At 43.1% G+C, this 15141-nt stretch overlaps 1 protein-coding gene across 1 annotated transcript in view; it reads right to left on the minus strand.

Annotated features, from left to right (window-relative positions):
• The window catches only part of ST6GALNAC3 (ST6 N-acetylgalactosaminide alpha-2,6-sialyltransferase 3), a 335084-nt gene extending 321026 nt beyond the window's left edge, over positions 1-14058 (minus strand). Inside the window, exon 1 of the mRNA XM_045292040.1 lies at positions 13985-14058. The gene's annotated coding sequence lies outside the window, so the exon portion shown is untranslated. The remainder of the gene's footprint in view (positions 1-13984) is intronic.
• Positions 14059-15141: the final 1083 nt, after the last annotated feature.

The raw sequence follows: 15141 nt of genomic DNA on the forward strand, positions 1-15141 counted from the left end.
AAATGCTCCCATTACAACCTCCAAACTGAAATGAGGTAGGCAAGGACCACACGAGCAGGGGCTTCAGCACAGGCAGCCCGTGCAGGGCTCTTCATCCTTTTGTTTCCCTGCCACTACTTGAAGAGCTTCCAGCATCACTGCTGGGCACCACAATACACCGATGGATCAAGGACACACTCGGCCATCTCACATCCCAAGATAAAGTACTTTTCTGTGTCCTCCTGAAATGGGGCTAGGAGTAGAAAATAATATCTACTATTATGCAGTATAAGGGCCAGAAGCTAAATATTTGTTAGGGTAGAAATTCATACTCTAAACCAACTTTAAAGCTATCTCAAGGAATTTGGAACAATTCATAACCCCCCATTGAAGAGCAAAAGAAATAGAGGGGTGCTTAACAGTAAAAGTATCTTTGTGGGCAATCTATTAGATAAATTATTCAAGAACAGCATCCAAAGAGCTGATCTTGTTGACTTACAAAATGTAGATCAAAGATGAAATGTGCATCTCACACAAAATCCCTGCCAGACTCTGGCAAGCTGGGCTGGACAACTTACTGAGCGTTTTAACACTCAAAACACAAAGAAGCACAAAATAATCCCACTCAAAACTCTTAGAGCAGACATGGAGAGGTTCAGACACAAGACAAAGAGGACCTGAGTGTCACCAGTGCCAACAGGTAACATCAAACTTCTCCATAAACTGAGCCAATTACTCTTTCCCAAAAGTTCTCACTTTACTAGTTTGATATCTTCAGGCTTTCCCCTGATTCATGACAACCTCATGTAAACCTGGCATCTCCCCAAGATCAACTGTGCATTGAACTATTATAATTCATAGGGTTTTCATTTGCTGATTTCCTAGTCTATAAGCAAGTTTTTCCTTCTGGTCTACCTTAGTTTTGAAATATCACTGAAACGTGTTCAACATCATTCACTGATAAATTGGTGGTGGCTTCACATGAAGTCCACTGACCAGAAATCAAACCCAGGTCACGTGGTTGGAAGACAAAATTCTACATTCTTTGACTCCCATCCATACCCTGTATCTCCCACCTCTATTGTTTATTCCTCCTGCTACCGTTTTCTATACTACTTGCACGTTCCCACACCATAACTTCCCATTTTTAAAACCCTACTCTTTCTTCCCCCAAGCCCCGCTTCCCATCCATGGGAAAGTCAGACACTGAATAAAGAAGACTGAAAAATTGAGGCATTTGAGTTGTGTTTCTGGAGAAGAATAATGGAAGTCATGGACTTCTAAAAGCACAAACCTAGCCGTCTTGGAAGAAGAAAACCCAGAATGCTCCTCAGAAGAAAGGATGGCAAGATTTTGGACATTCTTTTCTTATATACTTTGGACATGTGTCAGGAGGGACCAGTCCCTGGAGAAGGACATCATGCTTGTAGGTATAGGGGCAGCAAAAAAGAGGAAGGCCCACAGGAGATGGGTTGACACCATCGCTACAACCCTGGGCTCAAGCATAAGAACAATTGTGAGGATGGTGCAGGACTGGAGATGCTTCATTCTGTTGTGCAGATGGTCATTATAGATTGGAACTGACTCAATGGCACCTAACAACAGCTCCATCTTCAATATACCTGTCACTTCCTCAATGAAACCTTTCTCTCAGCTACCAGTATTTCTCCTTCAGACCCATAGTTATTTCTGCTACAATTCTCATATGGAAATAACCACTTTTACCCTGTTTATAGGGATAGTATTAAATTCATATGTCCTGGCGATGGCTTTATTAGCTTGGGAGCTTCTTAACAGTGGAATTCATATCTTGTTTCATCATAGATACCTTTTGGCACTCAGTCCAATTCTTTGAAAAATACAACATTAAAACCAAGCCATTTCTGGTCATAGTAACTCTTTAGAACACAGTAGAACTGCCCCAGAGGGTTTCCAAGGTGGAAATCTGTATGGAAGGAGAAACCTATCTTCCTCCCTTGGGGTGACCATTGGGTTAAAACCACTGACTGGTCAGTTAGCAGCTAAGCCACTAACCACTGCAACACCAGGTGTTCTTTGAAGAATCTTAAAGCCAAACTCACTGCCAAGTTCTAACTCAGTGGTTCTCAACCTTCCTAATGCTGCAATCCTTCAATACAGTTCCTCATGCTGTGGTGACCACACAACCATAAAATTATTTTTGCTCTTACTTCATAACTGTAATTTTGCTGAATTGGGCAACCCCTGTGAAAGGGTCATTTGGCCCCCAAAGGGGTCAAAACCTACAGGTTGAGAACCACTGTTCTAACTCATAGTGATCCTACAGGATAGAGTAGACCTGCCCCTGTGGGATTCAGAGACTCTCTTTATGGGAGTAGCAAGTTTCATTTTTCTCCCAAAGGGCATCTGGTGTTTCTGAACTTCTGACTTTGGGGTTAGCAGCCCAATGTGTAAACATTACCCTACCAGGCCTCCAACTCCTTTGAAAAATAGTGGGAGCTAAATCAACATTTGTTTAATTAAAATCTCCTCATCATTCTTTCCTCACTTATTTATGCATCACTTGTTGCCAGGTACTTTCCTAGCTGCTGGGATTACACCATGAAAAATAAATACAAAAATGTCTAGTTTAATGGAATGTACATGACCTATCAACAAAATAGTAAGCTATATAGAAAAGATGACAATAAGTTAAAAGAGAAATATATTAAAATATATTTTAAAATGTTTTAAAGAGAATGAATGGGTTGATGAATGGATAGCTGGATGGTTGGATGTGAATAGGTAAACAAATAGGTAAATAGAGAGTTGGGCCCATTCATTACATACTAAAAAATTGGCTTTTACCTGTGGGCAAATAAGTTTGAAAGCACTTTTTATTCTCTGTATAAATAGGAGCTTGGGACCAAAAAAGCAATGGCTCATCTGGCTCATCTCACCAACAATACCCTTAAAAAATAGAAGGCAGAGAAACTGATTTCTCAATTTAGTGCCATACTGATTTTGGGTTCCTAAACAAATCACTTTTGGTGACCTTGTAAAAAATATGTTAATGGAGAGAGACTGGTCATGACGACTCCCAGGTGAGCAGAACATACTGAGAGCTCTTTCGTGCACAGTGCGTCTAGTGTCCAAGTGGCCTAGTGGAAGGATTCTGGTGAGTGGGAGAGCCCCTGGGAAAACAGCCCTCTACCCCATGCACCTGCCCTGAGTCGGAGACCCTGGGACTTGGGATCTGATCCTTGGGAAATCTCGATTCATCAGGATGAGCTGCCCCAATGTGCCACCACTGCTGCCAAGGGCAGCAACCTCCCCGCCGCCCCCCCAGGCCTGGTCTCCATGCCAGGAGTTGCTTGGCTGTCCAGCTGAGACATATGCAACTGTGGCGGGACCCCCTGCAGCAAGTGCCCATTCGTGATGCTCTACGTGGAATGAAGTGTCCTTTTTCCACAGTTCCCCTCTACCCATATGGCACTGATCTTCCCTGGGCTCAAGTCTCTCCTTCCACTTACCCAGGACCCTCGTAATTGACCTGCAGTCTACCTGTAGCAGGTTAGGTAACCTGCGACTGGGGGCGATCCATTGCTGCCTGGGACCCATCTGCCGGGTGCTTCCCAGTGCCACTGGCAGCCCTGAGCTCCACCTTGCAGCCCCAGCCCATTCAGGCCATTCAGGAGGCTCTCCACTGCCATGCACTTCCCACTGGAGCCACTTCCGCCCGCTTCAAGGCCAGCCCACGTCACTGTGGTACCCTGTGATCCTTGCTGCCCCAGCCCATTCCTTCTGGCACAGGAGGCTTGCTGCTGCCCTGCGTGTCCCACCAGTGCAGCCTCTGCCTACTGGCTCAGCACTCCAGGTCTGTAGGGAGGTGGCGGGGGAGTGCATGCTTCAGCTGAAGAGGATACATTGCCCACACATAGCCAAGCTTCAGGGCTCTCGATCAGCACCACTTCCTGCGGCAGTGAGGCCTCCTCCACCTTTGTTTTCTATTAGGCATCTTTAAAAACTAAAGGGGAAATTGTTTAAAATAATTAAACAAAAAAAGCTGCTAAGTGTGGCCTGACAGACCAGGTCAAAGCAGCCCAGGGGCATACATATAGGCTCCAGCGCCCACTCCAGTTACTGAAACTTCTCACCACTGTTAGCCACTGAACCATCCAGAAACACTGCCTACATGACAGTCTGACCAACCTCTAAATTAGGCTACAGGAAACCCCCTGAAAACATCCTTAGCAGTAACACAGAGAAAGATATAAGGGCACCCTGGTATCCCAGAAACATGGGGCCTAAAAGGGATTGAGAAAAAATCAACAGACCACATCACCCTCAACAAAAAAACCAAAGAGACAAAACACAGTAGCAAGGTTAATGACACTTTTGAAGAATCAGACATGGATCTGCCACAGGAAGAAATCTTCAGAAGTCTGCTTGGAGTAATACAGGAGCTGAAGGAGGCAATGCAGAATAAGGATGCAATGATAGGGGAGATGAAGTCCATGCACCAAAAGGAAATACAGGTGCTAACGGATGAGGTAGCAGAAGCCACACACAAGGTTACAGAATGTACAATTAGACTCAAGGAGGCAGAGAACATATTAGTGATTTCGAAGACACTCAGACAGACCTCAACAAGCGAGAAAGACGGTCAGATAGAAAAATTAAAGAAGTAGAAGATAACCTGAGATTGATGACAGATGCTATGAAGAGAAATAATATTCAAATAATTGGTCTACCAGAGCAGACATACCACCTAAGTCAACAGCCAAGATAGCAAAGGAATTTGTGGAAGAAAACGTTCCCACCTTAATAGCAGAGAGGAAACCAACTAGACTAACCCCCAAGAAGAATTCACCAAGACATATAATAGTAAAAGTATCCAACTTTGAGATGAAAGAGGAAAAAAAAATTTTTAATCATTTTATTGGGGCTCATACAATTCATCACAATACAAAGATCAATTGTGTAAAGCACACCTATATGTTTGTTTCCCTCATCATTCCCAAAATTTGCTTTCCTCTTGGGTTCCCGGAATCAGCTAATTTTCCTTTTTCCCTTCCCCCTCCTTTTCCCCTCCCCCCTCCCCCATGAACCATTAATAATTTATGAATTATTATTATATCTTATATTACACTGCCCAGCATCTCCGTTCACCCACCCCTCTGCTGCCCGTCCCCCAGAGAGGAGGTTATATGTAGATCCCTGTGATTAATTCCCCAAAGAGAAAATTTTAAGAGCAGCAAGAGAAAAGAAGACAGTCACTTACAAAGGAGCTCAAGTAAGAATATGCTCACACTTATCAGTAGACACCATGAAGAGGAGGAGAGAGTGGAGCAAGATCTTCCAAAAGCTGAAAGAAAAAAACTCCTGCCCCCAAATCCTCTACCCTGCCAAGTTATCCATTAAGATAGATGGGGAGATAAGGAAAGAATCAAAGAATATGCTGCAAGACACCCAATCCTGTGGAAGATACTGGCTGATTTACTATGACCAGAGGATCAATATCCACCAATAACAAGCAGGAGATTACCATTAGCCCAATTCCATCCAGAAGCCAATATGCCAACAACAATTACAAAGATAACAGGGCCTCAGAGGGAAAAGAAAACAAGAAAGAAGACCCACACAAACACAGAACACTGATATGAAGGGAGACAGGAAAACACCCAAAACGCAAGACATGATATGACAGTATAATGAATCCACAGATTGTGATAATAACTCTGAATTCCAATGGCCTCAATTCATACATTAAAAGAAAAAGGCTGAGGACTGGCTCAGAAAACATAATCCAAAAATCTGTTTCCTGCAAGACACATCTTAAGCACACAGATAAAAATAAACCAAGAATAAAAGTCTGGCAGAAAGTATACCAGGCAAATGGCAATTTTATCTCCAACAAAATGGACCTCAAGATTCAAACCATAAAAAGAGACAAGGAGGGGCACTATATAATGCTCAAAGGATCAGTAAATCAGGAACCAGTTAGCACACCAGTTGAATATTTACTCACCCAACAATGGACCAGTGAATTTCATCTAACAAACTATTAAAAAGATGAAAAAAGAAACCACAGATTCAACAATCTTAGTAGGTAAGTTTAATATTCCACTATCGGAAAAAAGACAGATCACAGGGAAAGAAGCTCAGCAAAGAGGCTATAAAACTAAACAATGCAATTAGGCAACTGGGCCTGATAGACAGTTATAATTTTCTATCCAAACGCAGAAAAATTCACATTCTTCTCAAGCCCACATGGCTCATTTTCAAGAACAGACCACATGCTGGGATACAAGGTAAGCCTGAATAAATTCAAACACATAGAGATTATTCAGACGTCTCTCTAGGATCACCATTCCATAAAGCTGGAGATAAGTAAACAGACAACCAGAAAAGCAAGGGCAAACAATTGGAGGATGAACAACAATCTTCTGTGACATGAATGAGTACAGGCTCAGATTAGAGAGGAGGTTAGGAAGTTTCTAGAAACAAATGAGAATGAGAATAAGACATATCAAAACGTATGGGATACTGCAAAATCAGTAATCAGAAGTAACTTGATATCAATAAATGCATATATGAAAAAATAAAAGAGGCTTATGATTGATACATGATCATAAAACCTCCAACAACTTGAACAGAATCAACAGAACAACCCCTCCAATAGAAAAACAAGAGAAATAATAAAAATCAGGGCAGAGTTAAACCAGTGGGAAGACCAGAGAACGATGCAAAAAGATCAACGCAGCAAAAAGTTGGTTCTATGTAAGAATTGACAGACTGCTGGTAAACCAACCAAGGAAAGGAAAGCACAAACATCAATAGCCAGGATGAGGAATGACACATGGGTTGTTACAACAGACCCCAATAAGATTAAAAGGATAATCACAAAGTACTATGAATAACTGTATTCTAATGAATTAGAAATGTGGATGATATGGATAAATACTTGGAAAAATAGTCCTCCTAAATTATCTCGGACAGAGGTCAAGAACCTCAACAAACACAGAGTGAAAGAAGAAATAGAGAGGGGTATCAAGAAGCTACCAAGAGCTCCGCCACCCCCACCACAGGCCAGATGGCTTCACAATGGAATTCAACCAAGCATTCAGGGAAGAGTTGACACTGATCCTCCACAAAGTATTCCATAACTTAGAAGAGGATGGAAAACTCCCAAACTCATTCTATGAAGCCAGCATAACTTTGATAACCAAACAGGGCAAAGACCCCACAGGCATAAAGAACTACAGACTGATATATCTAATGAACATAGATGAAAAAATTCTTAACAAAATATTGACCAATAGAATATAAATGTATATATAACATATCATCCACCATGAGCCGCTAGGATTTATCCCAGGGATCCAGGGATGGTTTAACATCCAAAAATCCATCAATATTATACACTACATCGAGAAGAAAGAGGATAAAAACCATATGATAATATCCATGGATGCAGAAAAAGCACTTGACAAAATCCAACACCCATTCCTAATTAAGACACTCATGAAGATAGGAATGGAGAGTAAATTCCTCAAGCTAATACAAGCTATCTACGGAAATCCAACAGGCAACATCATAGTCAATGGAGAAAACTCAAAATCTATCCATTGAAAAAGGGTACGAAAGAAGGATCCCCCTTTCCCCCACTTCTATTCAATATAATAACAACATAAGATAGCAGAAGGACATTAAAGGAATCAATTTGGGAGAGGAGGAGATAAAACTATCGCTATTTGCAGATAACATGATCCTGTACAGTGAAAACCGCAAAAGCTCCACAACAGGAGTACTTTCAGCAATAGAGGAATAAGGAAGAGTGGCAGAATATAAGATCAACAAACAGAAGTTGATAGGTTTACTATATACATCGGACAGGACCACGGAAGAGGAGATCAAGAAGGCAGTACCCTGCACAGTAGCCAAGAACAAAGTGAAATATCTAGGATTATAGTTAACAAAAAACAAAACTAAAGACCTACACAAGGAAAACTCCAAGACCCTACAACAGGAAATCAAAAATGACCTCCGCAAATGGAAGAACATCCCATGTTCATGGATTGGAAGGCTCAACATTGTAAAGATGTCAATCTTACCCAAAGCACTTTACAAGTTGGTATTTATTCAACTAATTCTTCAAAGATTTGGAAAAACTGACCACCAGGTTCATATGGAGAGGTAGAAGCCCAGAATTAGCAGAGAACTCCTCAAGAAGGGCAAAGTCAGAGGACTTGCTTTACCTGATTTTAACACCTACTACACAGCCACAGTGGTCAAAGCAGTGTGGTACTTACATAATGCGAGATACTCAGACCAGTGGGAAAAAATAGAAAGCCCAGAAGTAAAACCATCAGCATATAGACAACTGATCTTCCACAAGGGTCCCCAAACCATCAAGTGGGAAGCAGATGCCCTTTTTAACAAGTGGTGCTGGAAACAATGGATATCCACATGTAGAAAAATGAAACAAGATGTTTATCTCACCCCATGCACAAAAACATACTCAAGGTGTATCACAGACCTAGAAGTAAAACCCCAAACTATTAGGACCATCAAGGAAGGACTTGGGACAAACCTAAGATCATTGGTCCTGGGAATTCATAGGCTCACTGCAATAGGGAAGAGTAAACCAAGAGGATAACAAGGCAACCCACAGACTGAGAGAGGACTTTTAGTAATGACACATCAGACAAAGGGCTTATTACTAAAATCTACAACGCCCTCATGGCCTGAAAAAAAGAGGAAAACAGTTAACCTCTAAGGAAGTGGGGGAAAGAACTGAAAAGAAATTTCACTAGGGAGGAGAACCTTATGGCCAACAAACACATGAGAAAGTGTTCCCTTTCATAAGCCATAATAGAAATGCCAATTAAAACACCCATGAGATAACATCTAACACCCCTGAGGTTAGCCCAAATCAGAAAATGAGAGAGAACAAATGTTGGAGGGGATGTGGTGAAATTGGAACCCTCTTCCACTGCTGGTGGTTGTGTAGAGATGTACAGCCACTGTGGAAAGCAATCTGGCAATATTTAAAGAAAATGGAAATTGATCTACCTTATGACCCAGCCATCCCTCAGAGGAGGTAAGAAATAAAACACGACCAGTCATCTGTGCTTCAATGTTTATTGCGGTGCAATTCACAATCGCAAAGAGTTGGACATGACCTAAATTTCCATCGATAGATGAGTGGATTAGTAAACACTGGTACATATACACAATGGAGTACTATGCAGCACTAAAATGCATGAATGATCACACAAAACATGTCATTTAATGGGAAGAGTTGGAAGGAATTATGATAAGCGAGGTAAGCCAATCTCAAAAGGACAAGTATAACATGAGTTCCCTGAGGTAAGTACTATCAGCACAGCCGGAATAGAAGAAAAGACTTATCTCACAATATATGGGTGGAAGCATAGGCACTCGGGGGGAGGTCAGACCAAATCCTGGGAGTGACATGTGAATCCAACATAAAGAAGGGGACAGGGGGAAGGAGGATGGAGAATGGGGGTGGAGAAAAACTGAGATGATGACATGGGGGGAACACCCTAAGGGAGGGTATTGGTTGTGTCTCCATAGAATTGGAACATGCATATAGACCCCACCATGGTATGCCAAACCAGGAAAGCAAGGTAACACATGGAGGAATGCATGAAAAAACTGGACAACAGGGCTTGCCCCAACCAGAACCAGCCTGATCCCCACCCTGGAAGTGTGTGCTGCAGAGAATGACACTAGATCTTCTGGTGCGGGAAAGGAACCAACCTACCATACCCAGCAAACCAAGAAGGAAAAAGAGAAAGAGGCAGTTGGCCTAGATTCTATATAGGCACACCAAGCCAAGAGGATGAGGTCCCTGCATGCAGCTCCTGGGGCACAGAGAGGACTGTGGGACTACCAACAGCTCAAAACATGTTGTCCCTAACTGAAGCATATGGAGATAGGGGACAATAATGGGGACACACAGTGGGGAGACAGTGTGGGAATGGAGCACAACAGAACAGCAATTGGAGTAAAGCTGAGCCACAGAGCTCCTGAGGAGCCCTAAGAATGGACTTCGGGCAAGAAGGGACAGTCCCCAGATCTCCCTCAGGACCAGGGGGGAGGGTCGCAGAAAACAGACCTGGACTTATGTAGGGTTGTTTTTTTTACCCCTTTTCTTCCTTTTTTTTCCCTCTCGTCATTTTCCTTTTCTTTTCTTTCTTCAACAGTATGTTTTCTTATTGTTCAGACCAGGACATGGATGGTTTACCTAATTAGATGGGGTGGACCATGGGAGGGAAGCCGGGAAGAAGGCGATGGGACCATGGCCCCGGAAGGTAGAGGGGAAGAAGGAGGTGGGGAGAAGGGTGTGGTGAGGCGACGCGTCATGGACAGGGGAACAACGATGGAAGCTGAACCAGCATCTAGGAGAGGGTAGAGATCCTGTGAGTGTTAGAGCAACACCAAGCTAGTGGAGAGGAAGCACTAAGGGGTGGAAGGAGGGGGAAAGTGATGGCGGGGCAAGAGGAGGCAAAAGGAAACTGAGGCAAGCTCTAGGAAGTAAAGGCATAGATAGCGAGATTAACAGAGGTGTCCACTTATGTAAAGACATTAATCCATAACAATAGTGGTATTAGCCTATGTACATATATTTATAAGGCAATACACTGAAGCTGCAGACGGGCCTTGGGCCTCGGCACATACCTTCCCTCAATACAAGAACACTTTGTTCTAACAAAGTGGCATTCTGTGATGCTCACCACCCACCCCCACCCACACAAGATCTCTGAAGACAACATGGGTGCATAGCAGATGTGGTGAGGACAGAGGATGGTGCCCGGCTATTAAAAGATATAGCGTCTGGGGTCTTAAAGGCTTGAAGTTAAACAAACAGCCATCCAACAGTGAAGCAACAAGTCCACATGGAAGCAGCACACCAACTGGTGTGATCATGATATGTCATCAAGACCGGCCAACGGGCATCAGAAGATTCACAACAAACAGTAAAGACACAAAAGTGCATTGGGGAGAATGGAGGGGGGTTGGAGCAGAGACCCAAAGCCCATTTATGGACAATGGAACATGCTCCCACAGAGGGGTCGCAGAGAGGGGTTGAGTCAAACAGTATGCACTAATTGGTCATGCAATATATCTCTGATCCCTTGAGGCCTCCTCACACCTCACTACCATGACCCCAGTGCCGCTTCCCAATCTAGACTGGACAGGAGCATGCGCATAGGTATAGGCAAGAGATAAAACTCACAACACATGGAACCAGGAACAGGAATGGGAATAGAGATGCCAAAAAGGTAGGGGCAGAAGGGGGAGGCACCGATCACAATGAATGGCACACAAACACACATACTCATTTTGGGGGAAGAACAACAGAAACCAGGCGGGAAGGGAGACAAAGGCCATGGGGAGAGGAGCAAGGTGGTGGGGAGGGAGGCTGGAAAAAAAGAGAAGCTAATCCCAAGGGCTCAATGGAAAGTAAAGAATGTATAGAAAAGAACGATAGAATATACGTACAAATATATCAGATACAGCTGATATATGGATTGTAACAAGAGTTGTAAGAGTCCCCAATAAAGTGACTGTTAAAAAAGGTTAATGACTGAGCATTTATAAAGAAACCATTTTCTTGGTTCAGAAAGAGGACATTTAGTCTGAAGAAACACCTACAAAAGCAATTGCCCCTTCCAATAAAAATTAACCACGAAATTTGCAAATATGAAGAAGCAAAGTTTAAATAAGAACAGGAAGATTTTAAAATTGCAAGGTGAGCATGTTATTTGTTTATGCTAATTCAATCTAGTCTGGAATCAAGAGAGCTTTCCCAGAGCAATTGAGATCAAATATAGTCTAACTCAATAGTCGCCAGTTCCTATGTCAGAAGTGAGACCATTAAACTTATCACTGCTAATTTCTGATTTTTGTTTACCAGATGCAGTAGTAAGAACCACTTCCGATGTGTCCCCACTCCAGAGAGGAAGTGCACACCCAATGCAAGGTCAATCGTTTGGCACATCCCTCATGCCCGGTCCCTGCCGCTCTTCACTGGGGGAAGCAGCCAGAGGCAGTACATGCTCTATATTCTTTCACAAATTGATTTTAATTTTAGAAAAAAAATCTATTGGTGGCTAAAACCCTACTTCAGAGTCAAACTGTGAAAAACACTTAGTAAACAGGCACATCTTTGCATTGTTCCAAGCTTCGAAGAGAGAAAATAACATAGTCATTCAAGGGTATTTTCATTTCCCTCCTGATTTGTAAAGCTCTGAATATCCTGGATTGGGGACTTTCTATTACTACACAGCTGGCAATGTACCATGGTGGTAGAGGGGTCGGTAGGCAATGAAAGACAAGGTCAGTGACTCAAACCCACCAGCTGCTCCTCAGGAATAAGATGAAGCTTATTCCGTGCCTGTAAAGATTAAAAATCTTGGAGACCCAATGGGCCAGTTCTACCCTGTCCTATAAACCACCCTCTCCTACAGGCTCACCCGGTATTGGAATTGGCTCGCTGCCACCGGGTTACTCAGCTAGCATGAAGAAGCCCTAGTGGTGAATTAGTTATGTGCTCGGTTGCTAACCAAAAAGTCAGCAGTCACCTTCAGCATCGATATCAGCCTTGCAACCCCCGAGAGCAGTTCAACTCTCTCTCACAGTCGCTATGAGTCAGAATCTCTTCCAAAGCAATGGATTTTCTCTACAACTGCCAAAGCTTCATATGGAACGTAGCTTCTGATATTATTCTATTCTCCTCCTCTCCTGCAAATCATGTAGTCTTCTGCAAATCATGTACTCTTCTTATCCATTTTTCTTTCCTTTCTTTCCTTTCTACTTTCTGAGATTCTGAGAAAGCAGTTGTTAGAGTGGAGACTTGAAAAGTAAAGTGACAGATCATACTGGGTTCCACATCTAACTCCACAAATTCTAGCTGTGTGACTCTGGCAATGTGAATAACCTATCTGTGCCTGCGTTTCTTCACAGGAAAAATAAAGATAATGTCATGGAATTGCCAGGAGGGTAAAATAAGCTGTAAATCACTTACACACAGTAAATGCTCGGCACACAGTATAATTTGTTATTAGTTGTTGTTAGTTATTCTGTCTGCAAGTGGAAGAGGAAAAAAAAAATCCCAACATTCTTCATGGCCAAGGTCCCAGCTTGCTCTGGCTAGCATTCAAAGTGGTATCTGGGCATGTTGACAAATTTGGGGGCAGGGCCCTTGAAGTGTGTTTCTGTGAAGGATGGAAGAGCTTGTTGGGAAATAAGTCTTCTCAAGGGCTCGGCCTGAGGACCTGGACCTAATAACAAAGCCTTGCATTTGGAGGAGGGAAGAATTATTCTGATTACAGCAGATTTGGATTCTGGGCTTGTCTCGTGCGTTTATGTTGTGTTCTAGGGAAATAATGAGCTATAGATAGATAATAGACAGATAGATGATAGATAGATATCACTAAAATTGATATTAAACAGCACTATGATCAGTGCCCTGCTGAAAAGAATGAGGGCAGAGAAGTATGTGATCTAGCTCATTAAGCACTGACAAGAGCCAGCCCAGAATGGCAGAAAGGCCCAAATGGGGGCAGGGCTTTTTAGTGAAATAGAGTTAACCCTGTAACAAATCAAATTGGGTTCTCCAAAAAGACATGTTGAAGTTCCAAACCTCAGGAACTGAGAATGTGGCCTTGTTTGGAAAAAGGACTTTGAAGACGGTATCAGCTGGCAGGAGTGCATCCTGGAGAAGGTAGTGCCTTAACCAAAAAGAGAGAAGACCCAGACAGAAAGTCTCAGGGGTCAGATGGTTGTGCAAAGATCGATGCAGAGAGTACAATGGTGCATCCCAAGCCAAGGAATTCCACACTTTGCCAGGGACCAACCAAAGCTAAGAAGAGGTAAGGAAGGCCCAGGGCCTGCTAGCACCTTTAATTCAACTCGCAGGCCCTGGAACTGTGAGATAATCCATTTCCGCAGTTTTAAGCCACCCAGTTTGTAGCACATCATTACAGAGACCCTGGGAAATGCATACACTCACATAACGCCTGTGATCCCAGGTAGCTGGTGAGGGAGACAGACGACTGAGAGCTCCTCTGCATGCTGCTTTAGCAAAGATGTCCTGATGTCTCAGTTACACTATGTCTCATAAGCTAGAAAACCAGAAGGAAGTGTTACCTGCTAGACTTTGGACCCTAATAAACTCAGAGTGGGTAAATCATTTCATCCATTAAGCATTAAACACATGTTTATTCAATACCTCATATGCCCCAGGTGGAGTCCCTGGGTGGTGTGAACAGTCATCATGCTTGACTGCTAACTGGAACGTTGATGGTTCAAAGTCACCAGAGGCTTCACAGAACAGTCTGGATGATCTGTGTCCAGAAAAACCTGTCACTGGCATAGTTCTACTCTGACACACAAAAATCAGAATCTACTTCATGGGCAGTGTGGTTTGGGTAGCTCCCAGGCAAGATGTGTAGGGAGAGAACACACACGGGATTACACCCTTTGAAGCTCACCCTTTGGAAGCAGCCATAAAGCAGAGGCTGTGCTCCGCAGGGCAGTCCCGCACTACTGTGCGAGTACAGGGGGCCTTACAGTCAGATTTGTGGGGGTCAGTAATGACTTCTTGAAGAAACGTTGTCTGCAGAGATCTAAGACTGACACCAATTAGGTAGGCAAGAGAGTTGAGGAAAGTACACCCCCAGTCCTGGAGACAGCAAGTGCAAGACTCCAGATACTGCATCTCAGAGAACTGTTGTTTATAAGCCTGATCAGGGGTCAGGAAATGAGGGCTTGTCACAGTTTTGTAAATCAAGCTTTATCATAACAGACATGCTTATTTGCCTACTTACTGTCATTAGTTTAATCTATGCTAAAATATCCGAGTTGAACAGTGTGACATATACTATATGACTCATCAATGATTATATACGATCTTGTTCTTTACAGAACAACAACAAAAAACCTCATCATCCTCTGGGCTAGAGCACAGAAGGCAAGTGGGAAAGTGGGGTGCAGTCACCAGTGACTCCCATCCAGCAGCACTCTGGGTTAGCCTGTGCATTAGGGTGAAGCACATGGAATGAATTGGTGGCACTCTTTTCACAGCTGTCCTATAGCATTGGCCCCTGTGGCACTATGAAAACCAAACCAAACCAAACTGAATGCACTGCCACCAGATGGGTTAACTTC

The sequence above is a fragment of the Echinops telfairi genome, unplaced genomic scaffold (genome assembly GCF_000313985.2).
Source record: "Echinops telfairi isolate 266 unplaced genomic scaffold, ASM31398v2 ScPeMD7_443;HRSCAF=831, whole genome shotgun sequence".
Lineage (NCBI taxonomy): Eukaryota > Metazoa > Chordata > Mammalia > Afrosoricida > Tenrecidae > Echinops > Echinops telfairi.